Here is a 24399-nt window from a genome sequence, read left to right on the forward strand (position 1 = left end):
CAGCTCAGGGGCCAGCAGGGCAGGAGTACCGAAAGGTCCTCTAAATGCTTTCTCCTCAGTATTTTGGGTTTTAGGTAAAACTATGAGAAAAAAATAAAATCATCTGTGGAAATAGAAAAAATCATCTTTAGAAATGAATTAGATGTACAGAAGCAGGGCGATTAATATGTGTTGATGAATTTCAGGACTCTAATTTCTTTTCCTAAAGGAAAAAGGGGAACAGGTGGGAAAAGGGAACTGAACTAGATTTCCAGGTAAGGCAGAATTCAGTGATCAGAAATAACAGTCAAGCATACTTTTGGAATTGTCTTAAGAGTTCCATTTATGTATTTTCAAAGTGGATAATTTCAATTCTTCAAATTATTGAGCATAAAATACCTTGACATTTACCTAAATGTTAAGAAGATGGTTAAAAAGAACTTAACTGGATTTTTTTTTTTTTTTTTTTTTTTTTTTTTTTTTTTTTTTTTTACTTAGGAGATGAGAAGGCTCAGGAGGAACCTCATTACTCTATAGAACTACCTGAAAAAAGGTTGTGGTCAGGTGTGAGTCCATCCCTTCTGCCTTGTTCCAGGTGAAAGGATGAGAGGAAATGGCCTTAAGTTGCACCAGGAGAGGTTCTGATTAGATATGAGGGAAAAAACCTTTCACTGGAAGAGTAGTCAGGCATTGGAATAAGTTGCTGAGGGAGGGGGTGAGGTCCCTGTCTCTGGATGTGCTCAGGAGGCCTCTGGATGTGGCACCTGCATTTAGGGGTGACTGTGGTGGAGCTGGGTTGGTGCTTGGAGTGGATGCTCTTGATTCTGTGAATCTGTAGGTACTGTGAAAGTGGACCAAAATATTCTGTTCACGTTGAAGGTGAATATTAGGCAGGTCTCAAACTGTTTTAGAAACATGTATGGTCAGCTGAAACAAAATATAAATTTTAAGCCAATATTCTCTCTTAAAGAAAGCAGAAGATTACACTCATCCCCCTTTCCTCCTGATAGCTTCAGCATCCCTATTCCGGTAGGTGTTCAGCCCTCCCCAGGGAGCTTCAGCTCTGTTCCCAGCAAGGCCTGTGTCATGGTTTGACACTGGCACAATGCCAGTGCTTCTATGAAAATGTGATTTCTACTTTGAATGCTGTGAAGTGGAATCTAGAATAGAGTAAAGCAGGCTTAAACTTGATAATAGGAAAAAAACTTTATTAAACTACTACTACAAAAGAAAAGAGAAAACTAAAGAAGGGAAAAAAAACTACACAAAGATTCAAATGAAAACCTTGCAAAACATTCCTCCCCCCACCACCCAACTCTAACAAACCACAGTGAGACACAATCTGGACTCCAATCAGGTTTTTACCCTCTAAACAACCGATATCCAGTCCATCGAGGGAACAGAGTTTCTCTTGTGCCACAGACCCCCCAAGAAACACAGCTCTACATCCTGTGTTTCCATGTCACACATGGCACCGCCCGGAGAAAAAGTTTGCCATGGTGACCCTTCTCCTTTTTATGCACAGTGCTCTCACTACTAATGCATGGATGGTTACTGCTTTTAGGATTTTTCTTTTCAAGGATGCCCTGCCAAGAGGGGAGAAAACAACAGTTTAGTTTTTTATTGTTTGGGACCACAGTCCCCCCCATTTTCCCCTGGGGCCGAGGGCTCAAGAACAGAGATCTTCTTCTCTTCTCTTTTCCTTTCCAGGGCAAGGGGGCGCTACCACAAACCCCCTAACCTTTTCTCTGTTCACTCCACTTTTGTCTTTTTCTCAGCTGAAGCAGGTCTCTCGACTCACTGGCATCCTCCCAAGACACAGTCCCTCTTGAAGGAGAAGATTTGTTTCAGGTTGTGGTTAACATGGAAAAGTTCAGCTAAAAGCCACTCCTTGTCCCCCTCTCATGTAGAATTTCTCTTTCCAACATCCCATCCCAGGGTCTAAGGTGTCCCTCTTCTTCTCTTTCAAACCGAGGAGGGGAAAGGAAAATTCACAAAGTTTTCATTTCTCAAGGAAAGGGTTAAAAGTCCGAACTCCCAGGATGGCTCGATGCCCGGACATTCAGCAACTCTCACACAACTGGGCACCTTGCAGCAGCTCCCCCCGCTCCTCTTTCCTCGCGGCTTTCTCTCTCCCTCTCGGGAGAGGAACTCTGGGGGGGGAAATGGAGACATCCCAGATTTCTTCCACCCTTCCATCTGCAGGGGCCAGCCCGGTTCTAGTCCCTTCATTCTTCGGAGTTACCTCCATCAGGCCATGGGGGCTTCCCCTCCCCCACCCAGCTCGTGGCTGGGGGGGGAAGGTCTGCACTGCACGCTGACCGGAACCAAAGAGAGTGAGTTCCCCTGGGAATTCTGCTTTCAACCCTTCTGTGTTCTCAGAGGCGTGTCTACTTTTAATTGGTCAATATCTAAATTGACCTCTTCCTTCCGGGAAAAATTATCTTTCCGTGTCAAACCACGACATTCCACCCTTCGCCTCTGAGAACACAGACTACAAAAGGAAAAAAATTATTATCAAAATTACATTCAACACATTTTACATAAAACAGCAATTTACACTAAATCTCCACCCCAGTTCATTTCAAAATCCAACACATGCTTTGCTCTTATTTTTCCTGATCCCATTTCACAGCATTCACCTTATCACCATCTTATCTTATCTTATTTGATCTTATCTTATTTTTTCCCGGTCAGGGAACCAAATGTCATGGTTTGACACTGGCACAATGCCAGTGCTTCTATGAAAATGTGATCTCTACTTTGAATGCTGTGAAGTGGAATCTAGAATAGAGCAAAGCAGGCCTAAACTTGATAACAGGAAAAAAACTTTATTAAACTACTACTACAAAAGAAAAGAGAAAACTAAAGAAGGGAAAAAAAACTACACAAAGATTCAAATGAAAACCTTGCAAAACATTCCTCCCCCCACCACCCAACTCTAACAAACCACAGTGAGACACAATCTGGACTCCAATCAGGTTTTTACCCTCTAAACAACCGATATCCAGTCCATCGAGGGAACAGAGTCTCTCTTGTGCCACAGACCCCCCAAGAAACACAGCTCTACATCCTGTGTTTCCATGTCACACATGGCACCGCCCGGAGAAAAAGTTTGCCATGGTGACCCTTCTCCTTTTTATGCACAGTGCTCTCACTACTAATGCATGGATGGTTACTGCTTTTAGGATTTTTCTTTTCAAGGATGCCCTGCCAAGAGGGGAGAAAACAACAGTTTAGTTTTTCATTGTTTGGGACCACAGTCCCCCCCATTTTCCCCTGGGGCCGAGGGCTCAAGAACAGAGATCTTCTTCTCTTCTCTTTTCCTTTCCAGGGCAAGGGGGCGCTACCACAAACCCCCTAACCTTTTCTCTGTTCACTCCACTTTTGTCTTTTTCTCAGCTGAAGCAGGTCTCTCGACTCACTGGCATCCTCCCAAGACACAGTCCCTCTTGAAGGAGAAGATTTGTTTCAGGTTGTGGTTAACATGGAAAAGTTCAGCTAAAAGCCACTCCTTGTCCCCCTCTCATGTAGAATTTCTCTTTCCAACATCCCATCCCAGGGTCTAAGGTGTCCCTCTTCTTCTCTTTCAAACCGAGGAGGGGAAAGGAAAATTCACAAAGTTTTCATTTCTCAAGGAAAGGGTTAAAAGTCCGAACTCCCAGGATGGCTCGATGCCCGGACATTCAGCAACTCTCACACAACTGGGCACCTTGCAGCAGCTCCCCCCGCTCCTCTTTCCTCGCGGCTTTCTCTCTCCCTCTCGGGAGAGGAACTCTGGAGGGGGAAATGGAGACATCCCAGATTTCTTCCACCCTTCCATCTGCAGGGGCCAGCCCGGTTCTAGTCCCTTCATTCTTCGGAGTTACCTCCATCAAGCCATAGGGGCTTCCCCTCCCCCACCCAGCTCGTGGCTGGGGGGGGAAGGTCTGCACTGCACGCTGACCGGAACCAAAGAGAGTGAGTTCCCCTGGGAATTCTGCTTTCAACCCTTCTGTGTTCTCAAAGGCGTGTCTACTTTTAATTGGTCAATATCTAAATTGACCTCTTCCTTCCGGGAAAAATTATCTTTCCGTGTCAAACCACGACAGCCTGGCAGGAGCTGGGCTGGCTGAGCAGTGTTTTTGGCCATGGGGGTTTGGTGTGCAGGGCTCTAGCAGGGTTTGGACAGGGGTTTGGTGTGCAGGGCTCTAGCAGTGTTTTTGGCCATGGGGGTTTGGTGTGCAGGGTCCCAGCAGTGTTTTTGGCCATGGGGGTTTGGTGTGCAGGGCTCTAGCAGTGTTTTTGGCCATGGGGGTTTGGTGTGCAGGGCCCAGCAGTGTTTTTGGGCAGGGGGTTTGGTGTGCAGGGCTCTAGCAGTGTTTTTGGCCATGGGGGTTTGGTGTGCAGGGCTCTAGCAGTGTTTGGGCAGGGGTTTGGTGTGCAGGGCTCCAGCAGTGTTTTTGGGCAGGGGGTTTGGTGTGCAGGGCTCCAGCAGTGTTTTTGGCCATGGGGGTTTGGTGTGCAGGGAGCACCAGTGGAGCTCGCTGAATCACCTACCATCCACTTTGTGTGAGGAATGCAGAGAAGGTGCTGCTCTTAGAAGCCAAGGGATGTTGTCAAACTTCCTGGGGGAATATGTTATGCAATGAGAAGCTGTCTGGGTGCAGGGTGCTTCCAGCAGAGGCAGATGGAAACAGCAGGGAAGGCAGAGAGCGAGCAGGGCTGAGTCAGAGCGGGATCCTGGCTTCCCCTGCTCCCTGGGAGGGGTTTGCACAAACCACACATGCAGACTGGTTAAAATGCCATTGAAGCTTTTCTGCCTCTGATTTTGAGAGAGGTGGAGGCTGTGCATGCCCAGAGCTGTGCCTCGGAGGGGACATATGGCAATGACCTGCTCCTGAGTGCTGTTCTTGCTCCTCAGCACAGACATGATGTGCTTGCAGCCCATGCAGGGCTCCCACCACCCCTGCCGTCCCCTCGTGTCTGAACTTTTCTGTTTTGTGTTTGTGTCAATTAAACTCAGAACTGGCTTCCAAAGACACTTAGGTTCTGACACACCATGTCAGAAGTGGTTACTAAGCAAGACACAGCCACGAGCTGATGTTTCAGCATTTTCCACCTGCCATAGCTACAGGAGCTGGTGATAACTGAGGTACAAAAATCTTGTTTTCCTTACAATTTTTCAGTTCTTCTGTCAGGATATGTAAATCTTCTTAACAAACAGGACTGATAAGGAATGTGTTTTTTAGCAAAATGGAGCACCCACAGTGCTGCAGGCAATCACGAAGCATTAGATCCAACAGGTGAGTGATCAGTACATCAGAATAATTTTTTTGTGAAAAAAAATCTACAGATTAAAACTACCCTGATCAGCCAAATAATCATTAAGTCTGACCCCAGAGAAATGGAGCAGCTCCCAGCTCCTCTCCCAGAGTTTTACACAAATCCCCAGATTATACAATTTTTTTTCATATTATTCCCAAGTTTACATTTTTTTCCCTCCAAGAAACAAAGCAGAAAATATGGTGTTATTGTGGCATTTACAATTTTGTCATAGGAGGAATTTTTACTTGCTGGTTGGCAGATAGCAATGTAACAGCATCATGATGCATTGCAATAGATGGCTTTTACTGCTTCTGTTCATCTTCTGTATGGTATTTTTTTTTACTACCTTTACAGGAGTCAGTCACAGACCCTCAATGTTTATTTCAAGATGAATTAAAATGTTATTCTTTGGAGAATTTTCTACTTCTCTCTCATGTCAGCTGTGGTGCCTGTTCCCTCTGCTGAAAGGAAGAAAGCTGTGCTGTGAAAATGTTGGATGGAGTTAGTCATTCAACCTGACTTTGCATTTCAAACTTAGACACTCTCACTTCAAAATTTATTTCAAAAATATTCTTTAAACAAGATTTTTTTTCTTACTTGCAAACATCAGTGTGGTCTTTTGATGTATTTCTTTACCAAAATCCAGAATGAGTTTGTAGCATATCATTACTGACAGGTAAATAAATAATACGAATTTGTCAGACATAAGAAATTAAATTAATTTGAAAATAAAATTACAGTGCTTTGAAAAGGCAGATTCTGCACTAAAACCTGAATATTCTGAGTATGTTACATGCAGAATCTTTCATTTCAATGCTTTTCACTTTGTAGGGCTTTTTTCTACTGCAAATTCCAGAGGAAAACTAGGAAAAATAAAACAGCAACTACTAGTAGAAAATTCTTTCAACAGAAATATTAGGCTGATCTGAATTTCCAGTTTATATCAGAAGGTTTATTTGTTTGTTTGCCTTTAAAACCATTTTTTTTCCTCAGTGAAGTTCCTCACACATTCAGTCAAAGAAATTATCTCCATAAAAAACCCTTAACCATCAGATGCCTCTGATCCCCGAAGCACCCAAAAGAAGAAGAGCTGAGCAATGCAGGAGCTGTGCTATGTTATTCCCCCAGAGCCAGGAGCCGTTCTGGCTCCTCTCCATGCTCCAAGAAGGGTTTCCAAGCCAGAAGAAGCACGGGGAGATGGAAGGGTCAGTCAGGCTGGGGAGCCGGCACAAGGCACGGTGTCACCCGAGGGAGCAGGAGGGACAAAGGCCACCAGCTGGGGGGCACAGAGGGACGGGCTGGCAGCGAGGGGCTTTGGAGCCGGGGATGCCTTTGGAGCCTGTGAGCGCCGGGCAGGAGCGCAGCGGGCACTAAAGGGCTCATCAGGGAACCAGAGCAGTGCACAGCTCCCGTGGCATGGGATGGGATGGGATGGGATGGGATGGGATGGGATGGGATGGGATGGGATGGGATGGGATGGGATGGGATAATGGCATGGGATGGGATGGGATAATGGCATGGGATAATGGGATAGGATGGGATGGGATAATGGGATAGGATGGGATGGGATAATGGCATAGGAAAATGTGATGGGACGAGATGGGTTAATGGGATGGGATCATGGCATGGCATGGCATGGCATGGCATGGCATAATGGGATTGAATGGGATAATAGGATGGGATGGAATCATGGGATGGGATCATGGCATGGCATGGCACGGATGGACAACATGGACTCCAGCTGCTCATCCAGGGGTCCCTTGCAGCCCCCAGACCACTTACATGATGAAGGTTGCCTTTTTTTTCTTGCTACAAGCACAGTCATACAAAACCATACAATTAATGGATTTGGCACTAAGGCCCTGGAATTACACATAAAAAGGTCTGGAAGGAGATTGGTTGCCCCAATGCCCACGTGCCATCCTTGTCAGTAGTTGTGGTTGAAGCTGTGGAGGGCAATGCCAGGCTGACCCAACTTGCAGCATCTGGGGGATGTTCTCTTCTGCCATCCCTGACCAGTCCCACATCAGTGCCATTGGATGCCCTGGAACACACTCCTCCTAGACACACTGTCCCAGTTTTGGCTGGGATGGAGCTAATTCTCCTTTTAATGAGCAGTTGTGTGGTATTTGACTGCTGCATGTACTTCAGCATTGTCTTGTTCTAAGAGCTCTACTAGAAATCACAAAGCACAGCTTAAATATATTCTCTTAACTTTCATCCAAGCCACTTTCAGTGTCTTTGAAATTACAGTTTTACTGGTACCACCTTAATGCAATGAAGTTTCCAAGAAAAGAAGGTCACAGTGCTTGAAGAGCTCTGGGATTTAACACCAGGGTGTTTCTGTCCCTGGCAGCATGAGGAGAGCTGCCAGTCCCAGGTGCACTCCAGCATCATGCAAACAGTCCCATGGGTGTCAGTGCACATCTTGCATCTCAGTCATACAAGAAAAATACTGCCTTTCAATCTCACAAAGTGGTCTTTATTAAAAGATCTCAGGTTTTCAGAGCAGATCTGCATTTGTCCACCCACCTGCAGCCTCTTCATTGCAAACTTCCCCTTGTTCTACCCCGGGCACCAGCCCCTGCATTCTTCAGGCAGGGAATGGAAACAACCTCTTCACCCAGCTTGTGCAGCCAGAAAACACCAACCCTCAGCACAGTGCTGCTTAAAGCCAGGAAGTCACACCTGTGTTAACTTTTTGGGGACATGTGAAGGGTGATATCTGACTGCAGAAAGTGCTCAGGGCATTTGCATTCAGCATCTATATGAACACACACACCAACATTCCTCAGCAAACATTGTTAGGGAGCTCCAAGACAACGAGGCTAAATTTAAATTGTGCATGGTTTATTGATACACTGTTCCAGGCTTTATTGTAGCTTTCTCTGTATTTATGACTAGCTGTGTCTCCTTACAGTCCATACACAGATTTGACCTGAGCTGGCACCAATGAAAGCCTGTGAGAGCAGTCATTAGTCTTGTACAGTTAATAAATATTCTCATTCTCTCTAGGCTGTTGCAAAGGCAATAATGATTCATGTCTTTTGAATAAAACATGTCACTACTGTCCATCTTGGATCATGGGTAATTACAGCTCTCATTGTCGCCACACAAATACTCTTGTAGGGCAGCTCATGTATTGTGAAGGATGGCTCAGCATTGATGTCAATACTTTCTCTGCAATTTTAAAGCATATGAAATATTAAAATGCAATTAGAGTCATTACAAAGTTTTAGAAGAATGGATTTCCACTTCCAGTCAATCAGACAGGCTTTGGAAAGTGAAGAATTGTGTGAGGTTTGGGAAACTTGAGGTCACAAATTTGGGTTTCAGCAAATATTTTCTCAGTGATAGAAATCATGGCTTTATCTATAGTTTAAAAAAAACCCCAAAACCCCTAGAAGCTTCACAAGACTTTGCAAACATTCTGGCTTTGCCATTTCATCAAAAAGGAATTATTTAGAGAAGACGAAATTCAATGTGTGACATATAACAGAGTCATGGTTTTCTGGCTCCCTCCCTGAAAACAAGTGCAAGGTCAATGGTGGAAATTGCGAGAATTAAATCTGGAACCAGAAATTTCACAACAAAACGGCTAAAAAGCAGCAACCTTTGTACTCTGCCTTCCCTTGAGAACTGATCACCAGTTAATTGTTAGAGACAATGAGAAGTTTCCCATGACTGGGCTCGGCCTGGCCAAGCTCCAAATTAAATAATTGTGCTGCAGCATCCTTGGCTTCCCTGAGCACGGCTTTGGATGGCAAGGGAAAGGAGAAGGGACTAACAGCCCCATCCCATGGCTCTGAGCAGCTGAGGGAGGATGAGGGACTCCAGGTTCCAAGGCAGGAGCCCCGTCGGCGCCGTCCTGGCGCTGCGCACGCGGCCGGGCACCGCGGCAGAGCGCTGCTCTGAGCTGCTCACTGCACACAGCCCTCCCTGCTCAGGGCCCAGGCTGAGCCTGGCCAGCCACAAGGGAGTCTGGAGTCAGGCAGGATAAACCCATGGGTAAATCCTGCCCGGCCGGTTTGAGGATCCGCGGTGGCGGCTGCCCAGTGCCCGGCTGGCCCTGGCAGGGTGGCCCCCGGCTCGCAGGGTTCTCTCCAGCCTGGAATGGCAGGGCTGGGCCCGAGGCTGTGTCTGGAGCTGCTCCTTGCTGACCTCCAGGGATGGGGGATCAGCCACTCTGTGAAAACTCAGCCCCAGGACTCGCTACAATTTCTTGTATTTTCATGCTTTATGAAACCTAAACTCCATCCTGAGGCGATTCCCACACAGCAGCGAGTGAAGATCTAGCTGAAGGAGATGTCAAAAGCTGTGTGAGCCAGGAACCAAGTTAGTGCAGTCAGAGGAAGAAGATGACCTTCACTGTTTGTGCCATTAGGCCACTATTGAATTTCTATTCCTGTACTATATTTTTTCACACCCGGTCAATTAACAGAAACAGGCAGGCCATGATTTCTCATGTTTTTAAATTATTCACAGGCCTGTGACACTTGGTTTTCAAAAGCTACATGGAAAGGCTGGTCAATAGGTATGAGATGTACCATCTGAAGTTCATTCCAAGTCCATCCAGTATGTAGTGGCAGCTTTCATTAGGTTTTGCCATAAAGAAGCTTCACAGGAGACAGGAAAAGAAAGCAGGAAAATTATCAAGCTTGACAGTGACTAAAAGTTTTAGCTAACCCCTTTCTTTAGTACTAAAGAGCCATTAATCACAGGTGGATATGGATTTATGTAGTGCTCAGCAGTGACCATGAAGGCAATAATGCTGAGCCTCCTGAAAAAGATAAAAATAAAAAATTACAAGGTTAAGGATCCTCTCTGAAGTGCTCAGAGGATCTTGCAGCTGCTTGGCCCTATCAGTTACTGACAGAATGCTGCTGCCCCGAGTGTTGCTGCTCCCACCAGCTCTTCTGCTTTCCCTGGGAATGGGGGTGGGGATCAGTGCCCCAGCAGCCCTGCCTGCCAGCTCCAATGCCACTCCAGTGCAGCTCCAGTGCAGCTCAAATTCCAGCTCCAGTGCAGCTCCAGTGCAGCTCCAGTGCAGCTCAAATTCCAGCTCCAGTGCAGCTCCAGGGCACCCCTCCCTTGATGCTCCACACACCTGGGGCTCACCTAACACACAGCAAACTGCCTTCATGCTCACAGGGCTTTTTCCAAGATATCTCTTGCCTTGTGTTTAACAGACATTTTTACATTTAGGAGAAGTTTTAGCAAGAACAAAATTGCCAAGGTCTGCCTTTAACCAGGCTCCAGTGATGTCCCTGCACTCCAGGCTGGTGTTTTCACACGTACACTGTGTGCAGGGCCCTGCTGCTGGTGCTTGAAAGGGGCCAGCCTGAGAGATAAATGGAACCTCTCATCAGTGATAATCATCCTCATCTTTAAGAAACCCAGTGAAAGCTGAGGGCATGTGGAACCTGAGTGTGATGAATTGGGGGAAAAGTTTGTGTCAGCTAATTAAAATCACTTACCCTGGAACAGGACGGCTGTGATGAGTTAACAGTTGATGTAAAACCATACCACAATTCTCTGGGTTTGGTGCATGAATTTAGCAGAGATAGCTTGGAAAACTAGTTATTTAGATTCTTTTTCTACCCCCTGAGTACTCCCACCCTCTTTTGCCATCACAGGCTTCAGTTATATTGGACAATTGAACTAAAAATTAATTGTTGTTGCATAATTTCTGTGGGCTTTTTTATAGAAGTCAAAGTATATTCCAGCTAATTCTGTCAAACTCAAACCCAGCTAATTCCAGTAAACTAATTTCCAGAAAGTATACAAATAGGCAGCAGTGATAACATCTTTTTGCCAATGTTGTTCTTTGGGGTTTTGAATTTTAAAGTGAACATTAATTTAAGACAATACATGTTCATACATTTTTCATTTTAAAATATAGTACTATTGGTAATTAAAAAAAAAACCCAAAAAAATAAAACCATTTCTGTTGCTTGCAGACTCATCCAGCAACACTTTATTTTGCAGTCTTACAAAGGGAGAGAAAAAGCCCCAGCTTTACACACATACTCAGAAAGACTTGCATTTTGCACTGAATTAAATACTTTCCCTGAGAGAAATCTGTGGTTCTGCAACAGTGATTATTTCACTTTGGTGTTTTCAAAAGGTGCTGTGGAAAATGTTAAGAACATAAAGTACCACTTAAACCTTGAATTACCTCATTTGGCTAACTCGAATTCTGAAATTATATTTTGCTGCTCTGGTCCTCTTTTCAGTCTTTAATTCAGCTGAGACTGCTCAGACATTATGAATTCACACCAATATATTTCACAGACTATCTTTGCTATCGGGCTTTTAGAGCAGCTGCCTTTTTACAACCTGTTTATGCCTCCTGTATTTGGATTTAATACAAAACATTTGGATGGAGAGATTCCACTGCCCTTATGGCAAGGACAAAAGACTCATTTCTGCTGTTGGTCCATCCTGGTGCTCTGCCTGCAGAGAAAAACTTCCAGGCTTTCACACAGCTACACACACTGTAAAATATGGGTGCCTTGAGGGAAATAAATATTTTTGTTTAATAATGCCCTGCTGTGTTCATGAAAGGAAACTTAAATTCTTCAATAGACACCAGTGAATGTAGACATCTGCTTGAAGTGAAGTATGTAGGGCCTCTCTGCACTGAGATGTTGATAGGCAGAAGTGTCTGAGAGGTTTGGTCTGAAAACTAAAGAGAAGTCTGCATTTTCTCATCAGGCACACACTGGCACTGCCTTTCAGTAAAGTTTTTGACAGAAATAAACTCTGGCACATGACCTGTATTTCAAACTTAGGTATAAAATAATTTTATGAGGATTCAGACCTTTCCTGAATCAGGAGAAAATAATCCCAGACATTTTCTCCAGTGCTCCAGTGGTTGATTTTGACTGTGAGATAAAAAAGTCACATTTCTAAAAGTGGGAGAGAAATGTTTATGTGAGCAAATATCCAAATCCTAAACAAAAATTAAACTGTATCACAGGAAATAAAGCCAAAAGGCTGGGAAAGGCAGGTGCTCAGCAGTTTAATGTTCATTAACTTACAGTAAATAGAAATTAAAATTATAAACCCAATCTAAAATGCTGTGAGTAGAAACGTCAGGCATGGCAGATCATCTGGCCTCTGCCACCCCCTCTAGGCAGTGTGCATCCAGAGGAACTCGATCCAGAGACGATGGGTCTGCATGGTGTCCCCTGGAGCTGTCCCCAGAGCTGACCAAAACCCTCTCCACGCCCCAGGGAGAAGCCTGAGCCCCCACATCAGGAGCTGCCCAAGCCCCCTGCCCCTCTCCCTGCCAGCCTTTGCTGTGTGCACTGCAAGGACTCATTAACACAGAGCTAATGATGTCAGGCTCGTAGTAGAAAATCTAAGTGGTCAAGTAATGTCAAAATTAATTTGTTCCTTTATATGATTCATCAGATGAATCAACAGACCTTTCAATTTACAATTCACCTTTATGATTTATTTTGATTTTGTCACAGTGCTGTTAAAGAAACTCCTGCTCCCTGCACACACCAAGCTAAAAACATGCATTACAAAAGCCTCAGCTGTTAGGTAGTAGCGTGTTGATAAAATGACTGAACAGAGCAGATGGGTTCCCACCACTGTGCATGTTGGCCCAGGGCTCCTGGTAAATATAGAAGACTGATTTCTGTCATCCTGTCAGGGGTATTTATATGCTGCCAGTCACCATCCTATCAAGGGCAGAGTAGTATTAACATTCTCCCCCAGCTTGGTTTTTCTTGATCACTGAAAATCTTTGTTGTGGCATGCCAAAAAAGTCATGTAAAATGTTAGATGGTAAATAGCTTAAATAAATGAAGGGTAGTGACCCATCCAGACACAAAACACTTGTCCTCTCTACCTTCCTCCTGCCAAGAGGCACAAGAGAAATCTGAGCTTCTGAGGGCTAACCTTCAGATATGGTGTTTATTGGAGAATAATGGGGACTGACAGAAGGAACTACTGCTGTAGAGAAGATGAACTGGAAGATTTTATTCATTAAACAATCACAGAAATACCATTTTAAAAACAGGTAATCACAATATTTCCTTTCTCCATAAGCTTTTATCCCTCATAATATCTATGATATTTCTAATATCTAAGAGGTCAGCAGAGTGCAAGGAGGGCTAGAACTGCTAGAACAATGAGGGCAGGCCACGGAGCACCTACAGCTTATGAGAGATTTTTCTTCTAATTAAAAAAAAAAAAGAAAAACCATCACTGTGCATGCACTCATCTCAACATTTAATCATATTACTTTCAAGTTTGCAAACATCCAAAATCCCCAGAGACAAAAATAAGGAGTCGTAGACATTTCAAAAGAAAAAATTCTTAAAAATAACAAGTCACTTCCTGTGTTCTATTCCATGGAATGTACAGAGACCTGAATCTATATGAGGTTAAAAAAATATAAAGATTGAGCTCTAGAGCTGCACCTAGAGCATTCTGCAAGAGCTCCGAGAGCTTTGCTCCCAGTGGAGCAGCTCTGGAGCACAGGGATGCCAGGGCAGGGCCTGCCAGCCCAGCTGTGCCAGGGACAATCCCTGCAACCCCTGTTCCTCAGACACACTCGGGATTTAGGTCCTGCCCAGTGTCCTGCTGGCAGCAGCGCTGCTGGATCAGGGAGCAAAACCCCAAAGCGAGGTGGAGCTGCCACCACCACGTCTGGCGGTGCCCATTTAGGACTGGCAATTGCCCGTTCAGGGCTTTGGGGCACAGTGATTGTTTTTAATTGCACTGGCACAAGGGTCACAGTGATTGTTTTTAATTGCACTGGCACAAAGACGTTCCCGGGGGGAACATCCTGAGGGGCCGTGGTGCCCGGCAAGGACAGCGTGGCCATGGCTGTGGGGATGGACAGGGTGACAGCAGGGTGGCCCCAAGCAGGGTGCTGCCTGCCGGGATGAGGGGCAGGATGGGCAGGACAATGAGCCATGACCTGCAGCCCGGCCCTGCTGTGCTCCAGGGGCTGCAGGCAGGGCAGCAGCCCTGGGCCAGCTCTGCCAGCAGCCCCTGAGCCAGCACAGCCTGCCCTGGCACGGCACAAGGGCGGCAGTGGGGCTCACAGCCTGCCCTGGCACGGCACAAGGGCGGCAGCGGGGCTCACAGCCTGCCCTGGCACGGCACAAGGGCAGCAGCGGGGCTCACAGCCTGCCACTCCTCTCTGGGGAGGACTGGGCTCATTGTAAATCACACATGGAGAGGCTGGAGGTTAAACAAGTCCTATGTGCATTTTTATTTTGCCCTGCCTGCCTTCTCCTCCCGCTGAAGGAAGCTGCTCCCCTGGCCCCTGAGGCTCTCTTCCCACACCCCTTCTGTGCAGCAACTTTGTTCTGCTCCTAGCAAACTCTAGAAGGGCCTTTTTCTTTACTTCTGAAAGTAATTTCTCAGGACGTTCACTGTCAAGGTATCTTTTGTGTTGGTGTTATAATGAGAAGGAAAATAAATCCTCTTGGGTACAGGAAGATTTTTCAATAAAGCCTGATAACCCTTGTATATGTAAGCATTGGATTCTTTTTTGAACAGGAAGACCTATAAACTATTTTCAATTTTGATGACAGACGTGTATAAAATCAGTGGCCCCTTATCATTTCAGGACTTCACTCTGCTGCAGCCTTCCTAGGGCAAATGTTTATGAAATAAGCTTATCCTTATCTTCTGAAACAGGCTTGCTTGTTGCAGGGATCTACTTCCTTTGCTTTTGATGACATCTTTCCATTGGCTGTAATGGAGAAACACAACTTCTGAAAGTTTATAACCTACTCAGGCATGGCATCTCTGAGAATCCACTTAATTCTTTCCCTCTATTTTTTTTTCTTTTTTAAACTTATTATAACTTTGCTGTAGTCTGGTCTGATATTATATAAACCTGCCTAAAAGGACAATGAGATTAGAAAACTTTCTTTAGCTGCAAGTCTGAATACTACTCAATTTTTTCTAGCTGTTGCTCAGCAAGAATGTTTTCCAGTGTGAATTTGCCATGCTGCCTTCCTTCTGGGATTCAAAACATCTGCTGGTTTCTACAAGTGAAACACAGGTGCACCAGTGCACCCACATCTCCCCTCCTCTGAGAAGAACACTTTTCAACAAAACAAAATACCAATGAGACAAAACCAAACCAAATCAGGCAGGAAAACAGAGGAGTCTTGTACAGGCAATAGAACATTAGTCTGTTCCTCTCCCCCACCACCCATGTACCCTGAAAATAAACCAGAGTGTTTCTAAAGAAGATACTTGCACTGCAATGGAAGAATTTGAGCTGTTTTGAGCCCATGCAGTGAAAAAATCTTCTCATAAAAGTGTTTGCTGGGGGAAGACCAGGAAAATGTTGGATTGATGTAAAGCATTATGATCCAAAAGTGCCAGTGACACTGAGATACTGCAGTGCCAGCCCATTAAAGGTGATTTCACCTGAATCTGCAGCAAGGGCTGCCTGAGCATCAGTAAGGCTGTGGGAGACATTTGGGAACAGCTGTTTATTAACAGCCAGGGAATGCCTGAAAGCTGCTCTCCCCAGAGAACTGTTATCCATCTTCACAGCTGCTGAAACACATCCTAACTTCCCAAAGGGAAATGCTTATGGTCCCAAGTGGCAAAGAACTGTTGAATATCATCTATCTGTCTTTTTATCTACTGTCAGGAGCAGGTAAGGGAGCAGACATGCCCATTCCTTTTGGAAGCATGAGAATCCCCCTTCTCTTTGTAAAAATGACAGAGTTTCATTCAAAGGAGGTCTGCTGCCCCCCGGTATAACTCTCAGCTTATCAGAACAGTAAAACACATGAGGCTGAGGGATCTGGTGTGAAGGAGACCCCAGGGTGGGCATGGCAGCAGTACCAGGCAGCAGTGAGGCAGCCCATGCCAGCCTGTGCCTGCCAGCAGAGTTGAGCTGGCTGCAAGTGCTGCTGCCTGCAAGGGTTCCTGAGCCTGGAACCCCGGTGACCTCTCAAAACCTGCTGCTCTAACACATGAGATCACTTGTGCTGCAGCAAAGGAATGCACCAAACCTACTGATGCCCCACTGCCAGCAGCCCTAAGTGGAGGCAGACATCCCTGCAGCCTCACCAGTGTCCTCGTGCTCAAAGATGGGACCGAACAAACACTCACTGCATTTCAGAAAAATCATGTTCTACTCTAGATCTAGTCTAGGACTTGGAAAGCAAATCCCCTCTGTAAGTGCACAGAGAAGGGCACAGACTAATAACAGCACGGGTAGGATGTTCAGCCCTGATCTCTGTGCCAGGCTTGCAGAGCCTCACACTGCTGAGAGGGCATCGCTCGTGACGGGCAGGAACCAGAGCTGAAGCCATGAGCAAGCAGAGCTCAGCAAAGTGTGTTAGCCCTTCATGAGGACTGACTGGCTCTTAAAAGACACAGCATTTTTGATTTAAAAACGCTTCAACTCAAAGCTGAATTCGGTATTTCTTGATCCATTCTAATTGAATCTGCTCAGACACAAGTTTTATGAAACTAATTACCTACTGTCTCTACTGGAAGTAAATATTGAAGGCAAGAACAATAAACATGGGATGAAGTGTGCTATGCAAATAATATGTATAATTACCAGTTAAACCCATGCAGTCTGTTAATCACTATGTGGGTTTAGATGGTATTCACAGCAAAGCAAAGGCAATATGACAGGAGAAGACTCTCTGTGGTTTTTTCTCTCATTGCAAATAACAATTCATGAAGAAATACATTAATGTGTCTTTATACTGTGTCTCAATATTGCGACATAAATAATGACAAAATTTCTTCTTTGCCAAATCCCAGTTGCTGTAATTTTCCCAGGGACTGCTTTTCTAAGAGTACAGAGTAATGCTTGGGTCACTTGTACAATGCATAAAGCTTTTCAGAAGCAGCAGGCTTTAAAGAAACTCTAATCCTACCAATGATAAACTGAAGGCAATTCTGAGTGCTTCTTAAAACACTAATGGGTTTGCTATTTGTTTTCCTGCAATAAAAAAAAAAAATTATGAAGAATAGAGCTGAAGGAAAAAATATTGTAAAAAGTGAAGACAATCTGAGAAGTACTTTCATAAAAGCACTGCTCAGTAGAAGAGACAAATGCAAGGTATCCCTTGTGTATTAGTGTTAAATCTGGAAGGGATCTGAGGTGAGCAGGGAGATCCTGCATTGGGAAAGCCAGAAGGGCAAGGGCCTGTGTTTATTGAATTAGGGCAGTTCTGAGCTGTGAGAAGTGTTGACTGTCTAAAGTTTTTGGGAATTCTTGGAGAAAATACTTAAAAAGGGATTCAAATTATCTTTTTTCTTTTTCTTTTTCTTTTTCTCTCTTTCTTTCTTTCTTTCTTTCTTTCTTTCTTTCTTTCTTTCTTTCTTTCTTTCTTTTTTTTTCTTCTTTTTCTTTCTCTCCCCCAACTTTTCCTGTTAGGAAATGTTTATAGGGTTGCTTGAGATCCTGGCATATATTTCCAAGCTCAGCTTGTTCCAGGAGGTTTGGCTCAGCTCTTGACCTCTTCTCAGATGAGCTGTGATTTCAGTTTCTCTCTTGACAACAGTAGTCTTAAATAAGAAAAACTTCCTCCCCGGCCAGCGTCCTACATTTGGGGCTGCAGCACTGTTTCCATGGCTGACCTCGAGCAGCAGCTCCTGGGCAAGCAGCACAGCTGGGCTATTTTGGGCAGCCCAGGGCTCCTGCCTGGGGGGCTGGAGCCCTTCCCCAGTGCAGAGGGGAGCTGGGATGCTGGGCCTGTGTCCTGCCTTCAGCCCCTCTGGCACTGGGAGCAGGGAGCAGCAGCTCCTAAAAATATCCTAAAGGAAACAAGGGGCTAATGCTGCTGGCTTGTGCGCTGGAAAGATGCATTATTCATTGTATGCAGAGACAGGAGAGGGAGAGAAGATGCCTGGCAAAGCCCCTAGAATGGCTTATTTACCCCTGAGTAAAAACTTAGGTTTGTTGAGTAGACTCCATAAATTTAGGAGGACTTCTGAAATGTCCAGATGTTCCTGAGCAGATGAATAATGTTCTCTTTCTGAAAGCTTACTGAATCTTTTATCATTTTATGCACTATTTGCATGGGCAGGTCTTCTGAATGAAGAGCAGTAAATAGCAGCCCCTGGTACTGCCAAAGGTATCCAGCAAGGGAGGAGAGCCAGCGACTTCCACAGAACCCAAGGATGCCCTAAGGATGGCTGTAGTGAAGACCACTGTTAAACACCCAGAAAATAAACATTACATTAATGAGTTAAACCTGTCTTAGGAGTCTGAATGTAGCTGTGCTATGATAGGATGATTGAGCATCACAGCTGTGACCTCAGAGCAGCAGAGCGAGGTGTTGCACCCTTGGGCAGCCAGGCCTCCAAGAAGGATCTTGGAGTTAAGGCAGAAATTGAGTCAGTTCTCTGTTGAACTGATTCCACTTTCTTGTCAGTTTGGAAATAGCTTCTTCTCCATGGTAATCCTTTAGCAATGCAGCTCCACTTAGACCAATTTAGACTGGAAGAAAAACATTTCCCAATGAGAGCTCTGCCAGCAGAGTAGGACAGCAGGACCAGATTTATATCTTTACCTTGTTTATTATCTGGAGGGTTTGCACTCTCATCTAATTAGGCTCTCTTTTGTGAGATTCCCTGAATGCTTAAAACAGAAAATGTCACTAAGCCTGGCACTGCTGACAGGACTGGGGTGCCTCTTGGACAGTGGCTTTCTGTGTTTATTGTGTTAGCTGTGTCTCTGTGTTTATTGTCTCCACATAAACCAGCCATGCCTCTCCTCTGCCTATGGCTGCACTGCTGGGTTAGTGCCAGCCATATGTATTTAATGAATTGACCTGGCTTCCATGGCTCTGTAATGGATGTTTCATTATTTTGTGGGTTTCCTTCCAGATTCTGTTTCCTCTGTTGTTGCCTAAAGACTTAGTTTACTTGAGTTCTCAATCTCTGTGTGTGCTTTCTTTACTGACGAATAAAGAGCCTGTAATGACTGTGGGTGTATATACATATATATGCTTGTCCTCTTTGTATGTTCATGCTTTCCTACAGCCACTCCCACATACACATATATATGTATATGCACACAGATATCTGTGTGTAGTCAAAATGAGACTTATCTTACTTGCTAAAGCCACCAGCAGGCATTATAGTCATGCAACCTTGATACACTGGTCACATTAACAGTGACAGTAAATGTGACTGACTCCAGCCAAGCCTGAGCTGACTGCTCCAGACTGACACCCCAGGAGCTGGACATGACAGAGCCTCTCCCCTCAGCCCCCAGCTCTCCCTTTTCTCTCATGTTGCCATCCTTGCACATCAACTGGCTGCAACCTAATCCCAGCTCAAATCATGCCCAGGATCCAGCAGCAGCTTTGTTACTGCTTTATTTTAAAGCATAGCTGCAGGAGGGGGAGATGGCATCAGCACCCATCCTTTGTGATTCAGCTGGTACAGAGGCATGGGAAGCAGCACAGCTCCTTCACAGCTCCTCTTCCTCCCCCAGCTTCACCCCAAACCTCCCAAGCCTGGCTCTCTGGAAGCTGGGAATTGTTCATCACATCAATGCTTTGCTGCTATGGACCAAAGCAAGTGAAGATTCACAGGGCATGGAGAGGAAGTCATGGACCCAAAGGGCAAGAGATTCCCTGGGCAGATTTTTGAAGAGGCCCATGTGGGTGGCTTAGCAGCCAGTGCATCCTTCAGGGAGAAGTGCCCTGGGGCTGGGGACACTGTTCATCCACCTCACATAAGGAGCTGTCAGGTAAAGCCCAGGAACCAGCCTGGGATGAGGGGCAGGACCTGAAGCTTCTCTTGCCAGCTCGGCTTCATCGTTCACTGCATCACCACTGACACCTCTCCCCACTTCATGCAATAACAACCCAGCATATCTGTCATTTTTATCAGTTCCTGCAGCTCAGCTGCTCAAAACTTCCTGCTAGTGTCATTTAGCCTCTCTCATCTCATAGATAGCTCCTAGCTGCTAATATATACTAACAATTTTCACAGTCGCCTGCTTTCCATCTGTTACAGCTTCACTGCTGCTTTTTTTCTAACTTCCTCTATGATCTCAGCTTGCCTTTGTTGAAGTTACACACTTTTTCATCCTTACTGTGAATTTTGGGGTTTTTGGACACCAAATAAAATGTCTCTTAACAGTTTTCAGCTCTCAATCATATTTCCTTCAATTTAAATTCCTTCTTGCAGCTGATTTGATTCAGAACAGCTTTCAGGCTGGTGAAACTGGTGTTGCAGAGGTGCAGAGATGGCTGGCTGAGATGTCTTTTCATGGTACAAAATGGATGTAATGCAACCATACTGTCTTGAACCCAAGTGTTTTTAACTTTCAGCCCACGTGGTCAATCCTTTAGCTGCCAGTGTAGCACTCCCAGAATACTGGGAGCAACACCTTTAGAGATATAAAATGTCATTTATAATTTCAAACTGTTCTGACATTTAAGTATTATGATGTGAGTCCTCCAGCAGCTGCCTCCCACTTTGCAACCTGCTTGAGAGCTCCATGGTACAGACAGATGAGAAGGATTCTTGTGTGATTTTCCTGTCCCTAGCAGGCACCAGGTAATACCTGACCTTGTCTGTTGTTCCTTAGGCCCATGAGCTGCGTGCCTCAGTGTTGTCTGACTCACATCTGGGTAATACAGATTATGTGCTGCTCCTTTGTTTTTATCCAACTGGTGTCCCTCAGGTCATCAGAACCACTTTGTGCAATTGAGTCACATGAAACGTTTGGGTTTCAGCAGCAGAAGGGTCAAATATATATTCATAAATTACCAGCTCCAGCTCTTTGTGTTTAATCACCAGACATGTAGCACCTGTGATTCACAATAAAAACAACACTCTTTCACTCACTCTTTTCACTTTTTTGACCTCAAGCAAAGTCAGTTCAAACTTTAAATTCATCCCTTGTCTAAGGTCTGTGCATCCTCAGGGGCAGAAGGTATTCCAGAACTTGCCTGAGGACATTTGCATTCAGGATTGTGGCTCTCAGGGAACATCTCAAGAGGAGCATCCCCAGGTGTCCCAGTCTTCAGGGCCCATGTGCCTGATGTTCTTCCACCTGAGTGAGGATCTGCACACCCTGGGGCTTTCCTTCTTTGCTAAATAAGAAGGAAGTGATGCTGAACAGCACCAGAAAAGACAATTACAGTGTTGTGATTGATCAATGCCCGGAATTGGACCACAGATACAGATCCAGCAATGGGCAGAAAAGAAGCACTGAGGGCTTTGCAGCACTCAGTGGAAATCCTGCATCTTTTTTATTAGGATGATAAAAGAAATGGGGTGTTAAGTGAGAAGGAATTGTGCTGAAGGCATCAAAAAACTCATCAGCTACTTTACCAGCAGTAATGGTTCTGAGTGAGGGGTTTGGTGCTTAGACAAAAAGGGTCATTAAGAGATCAGGTCTATAATGGCACTGAGGAGCCTTCTGAGATAAATGGTAGATTTCCTACAGGTTGCTGATTTCCTAAGACAGATTTCATTCTTAGGTACCGAAAACAGAATTTTCATAGTCAGAGAATTTTTTACTGAAGTGCAAATTGAAACAGCTAAACGGTGTTTATGCATGTGTATGCATATAAATATGTATCAACTTCCCTTCCTCACTTGACATGATTGCAAAAGAAATTCCCATTCTGACTTTTCACACCCACATGAATACAGGAAGAAGGAATTTAAAGGTTGCTTAAATTTATGTATCCACTGTGAAATTCCTGGGTACTGAAAAGTACATTTTGTTGAAGATATATGAGTGCCATGTAATTTACTGTTTGAGGGCTTCCAACTGAAATGTTACTGTACATCGCACAACACTTTCCACTGAGTGGGAGTTCACCTTGCTTATCTCTGGCCAGAAGTTCGCACTGTTATTCTCTGTGCATCAGCTCCCCCCCACAATGGAAGCAGGAGCATTTAACTGGTGTTACATAAAAGTCAATTAGTGCTCAGCAGTCCCTAAAAGAGCGTGAAGGAACTTTCTGACTTCAACAGACAAGAATGTGATTGTTTGCTATTAAATATTAATAGCATTGCTGTGGGAAATAGATCTTTGGGGATCTGAGAAGTGAGATATGCAAAATATGGAGGTATAAACCCAATGCATAAAAGAAAGGAACAGAAAAACCACAGCTGTGGTAAACCTTATCATCAGCACCGACGGCCTCTTTTCAGAGAGCGTGGTGGCTCAGGAGATGCAGCCACATCCCACTGCCTGCCAAATCAAATCCCTGTCTGGTTTTTTTTCCCAGCAGTTGGTTCCTCTCTAGGGAAAATGCTGCACTGACCTGTATGGTATTCACATTCTCTGAACAGAGAGACATGATTCTCTCTCCCAGGATTGTTCCTGGGAAGTTGTGAGACACCTTGAGAAAGCTCAGAGAAAGAGAAAACAATTCTTATCTCTGTTGGCTGCGCCTGTTGTTTGGCACATGTGGAATGTGTTATGGAGATTGTTTACCAAGCAGTGATTTGCTAATTGGACACTGGTGATGGTTGTGTGGGTTGATTGGCCACTTGGGTCAGAGCTGTCTCATGACCATGACGGTATGGAGACAGTCATGGGTTTTTCTTCAGTATCTTTTTAGTATGATATAGTTCTAGTATAGTATAGTATTAATGCTATACTAGTATTAATTTAGCTTAATGAAAGCAATTTATTCAACCTTCTGCAACCTGGAGTCAGAGCACGTTATTCCCCATACAGGGGGGGTCACACTGCTTTCACAAACCTGCAGGGATCTCCCTGTTCCATGGGCAGCCAGGCTCTGTGCTGGGCTCCCCAGATCTGCTCCTGCTTCCTCCTGAGCCTCTGTCCATGCTGGGCTCCCCAGAGCTGCTCCTGCTTCCTCCTGAGCCTCTGTCCATGCAGCTCTTGGACACGGCACAGACTGATGAAGCAGGGCTTCTACACAGCAGCCTTGTGCCTTCCACACAAATAGGTTTGGAAAACTCAACTAGGCATGTCCAGGTTACTCTGGGCTCCTGCCTGGGCCAGCTTTGACTGTGGGAATTATGGGGCTAATGGAAGAAATATGGAAAGGCTCAGGATGAACTGAATTCAAGGCCAGGGATACTCACAAAGGATTTCCACATCATGCAGATTGCACATATCAGATTGAATTTGACTTCTTTGCTGGTTGGCACAGCTGGTTTATCACTGTGAATGTGTAACTGTAAATACATAGATACATTTTCCTTACACTTTGTGGATAAATGTCAAAAATTTGACTTTTCTGTCTCGGAGAGCAAGCCCCACAGGTGAATATACAGCAGAAAAACATATGTCAAAGAAAATGTTTTGTAGCTCCAACCCTCCCTGAATGAACAGGCAGCTCAAAAGTCTGCAGTCACTATTTGAATTGCTTTCATGCTACCAGCTTTTTTGAGGAAACTTTTTGACAACAAAACAACAGACATCATTTGCCACAAGTCTGGTAAACAGAATAAAAGGATTAAGAAGAAAGAGAAAATATCAAGGATGACACCGCAGCAGCTCTGGCTCTACTGAATTCACTGCTGCCAGTTACATCAGGCTAGCTCTTCCTCCTTTAAATTAAAACTATATTTTGTTTTAGATAATCTAATTTCCCAGAATACAAACACTGGAAAACCCAAGCTGGATTTTTCAAAAGGATAAGGCTCAGAGGCTCAAAGCAGCTGATAGTAGCAAAGGAGTGATATTTACACAGGCTGGAACCCACCAAGCCTCCATGTCCAGGGCTGCTCATTGACCAGTGTGGGTCTGTAGAGCACAGACCATGTTCAACTCTGGCACCTCATGGAATTTATTTCACTCCTAAGCCCAAATATTGTCATTAGTGGAACTGCCAATATTTAGGTAAATTGATACCTATTTCCCAGTGCCTACACAAAACTTGTGTGTAAACAGTGTCAGCCAGAGCTCCCTACCTTTTCTGGCACTGTGGAAATTGTGTGCCCAGACCAGGCAGGAACAGATGTCCTGGTGACTCAGTGTGGGTCAGCCCCATCTGTGCTCTTCCCTTCCCACCATGATCCTGAAAAAAGATTGACCTTCATGAGCAGGAGGGAGTGCTTTCATTTAGAAAAGTCACAGTGCTGTAATAAACTTAATCTTTATTAGCTGGTGCACATAGCAGTGCAAAGTTTGCAGTAATTGTA

At 44.9% G+C, this 24399-nt stretch overlaps 1 protein-coding gene across 1 annotated transcript in view; it reads right to left on the bottom strand.

Moving 5' to 3' along the window:
• Nucleotides 1-1166: 1166 nt before the first annotated feature.
• LOC146766085 (uncharacterized) overlaps nt 1167-24399 on the bottom strand; it is an 84185-nt gene continuing 60952 nt past the window's right edge. Inside the window, exons 2-3 of the mRNA XM_085591739.1 lie at nt 24169-24275; nt 1167-9902 (exon numbers count right to left, since the gene is read on the bottom strand). The gene's annotated coding sequence lies outside the window, so the exon portion shown is untranslated. The remainder of the gene's footprint in view (nt 9903-24168; nt 24276-24399) is intronic.

Source organism: Lonchura striata, chromosome 14, assembly GCF_050655825.1.
Source record: "Lonchura striata isolate lonStrDom1 chromosome 14, ASM5065582v1, whole genome shotgun sequence".
Taxonomy (NCBI): Eukaryota; Metazoa; Chordata; class Aves; order Passeriformes; family Estrildidae; genus Lonchura; species Lonchura striata.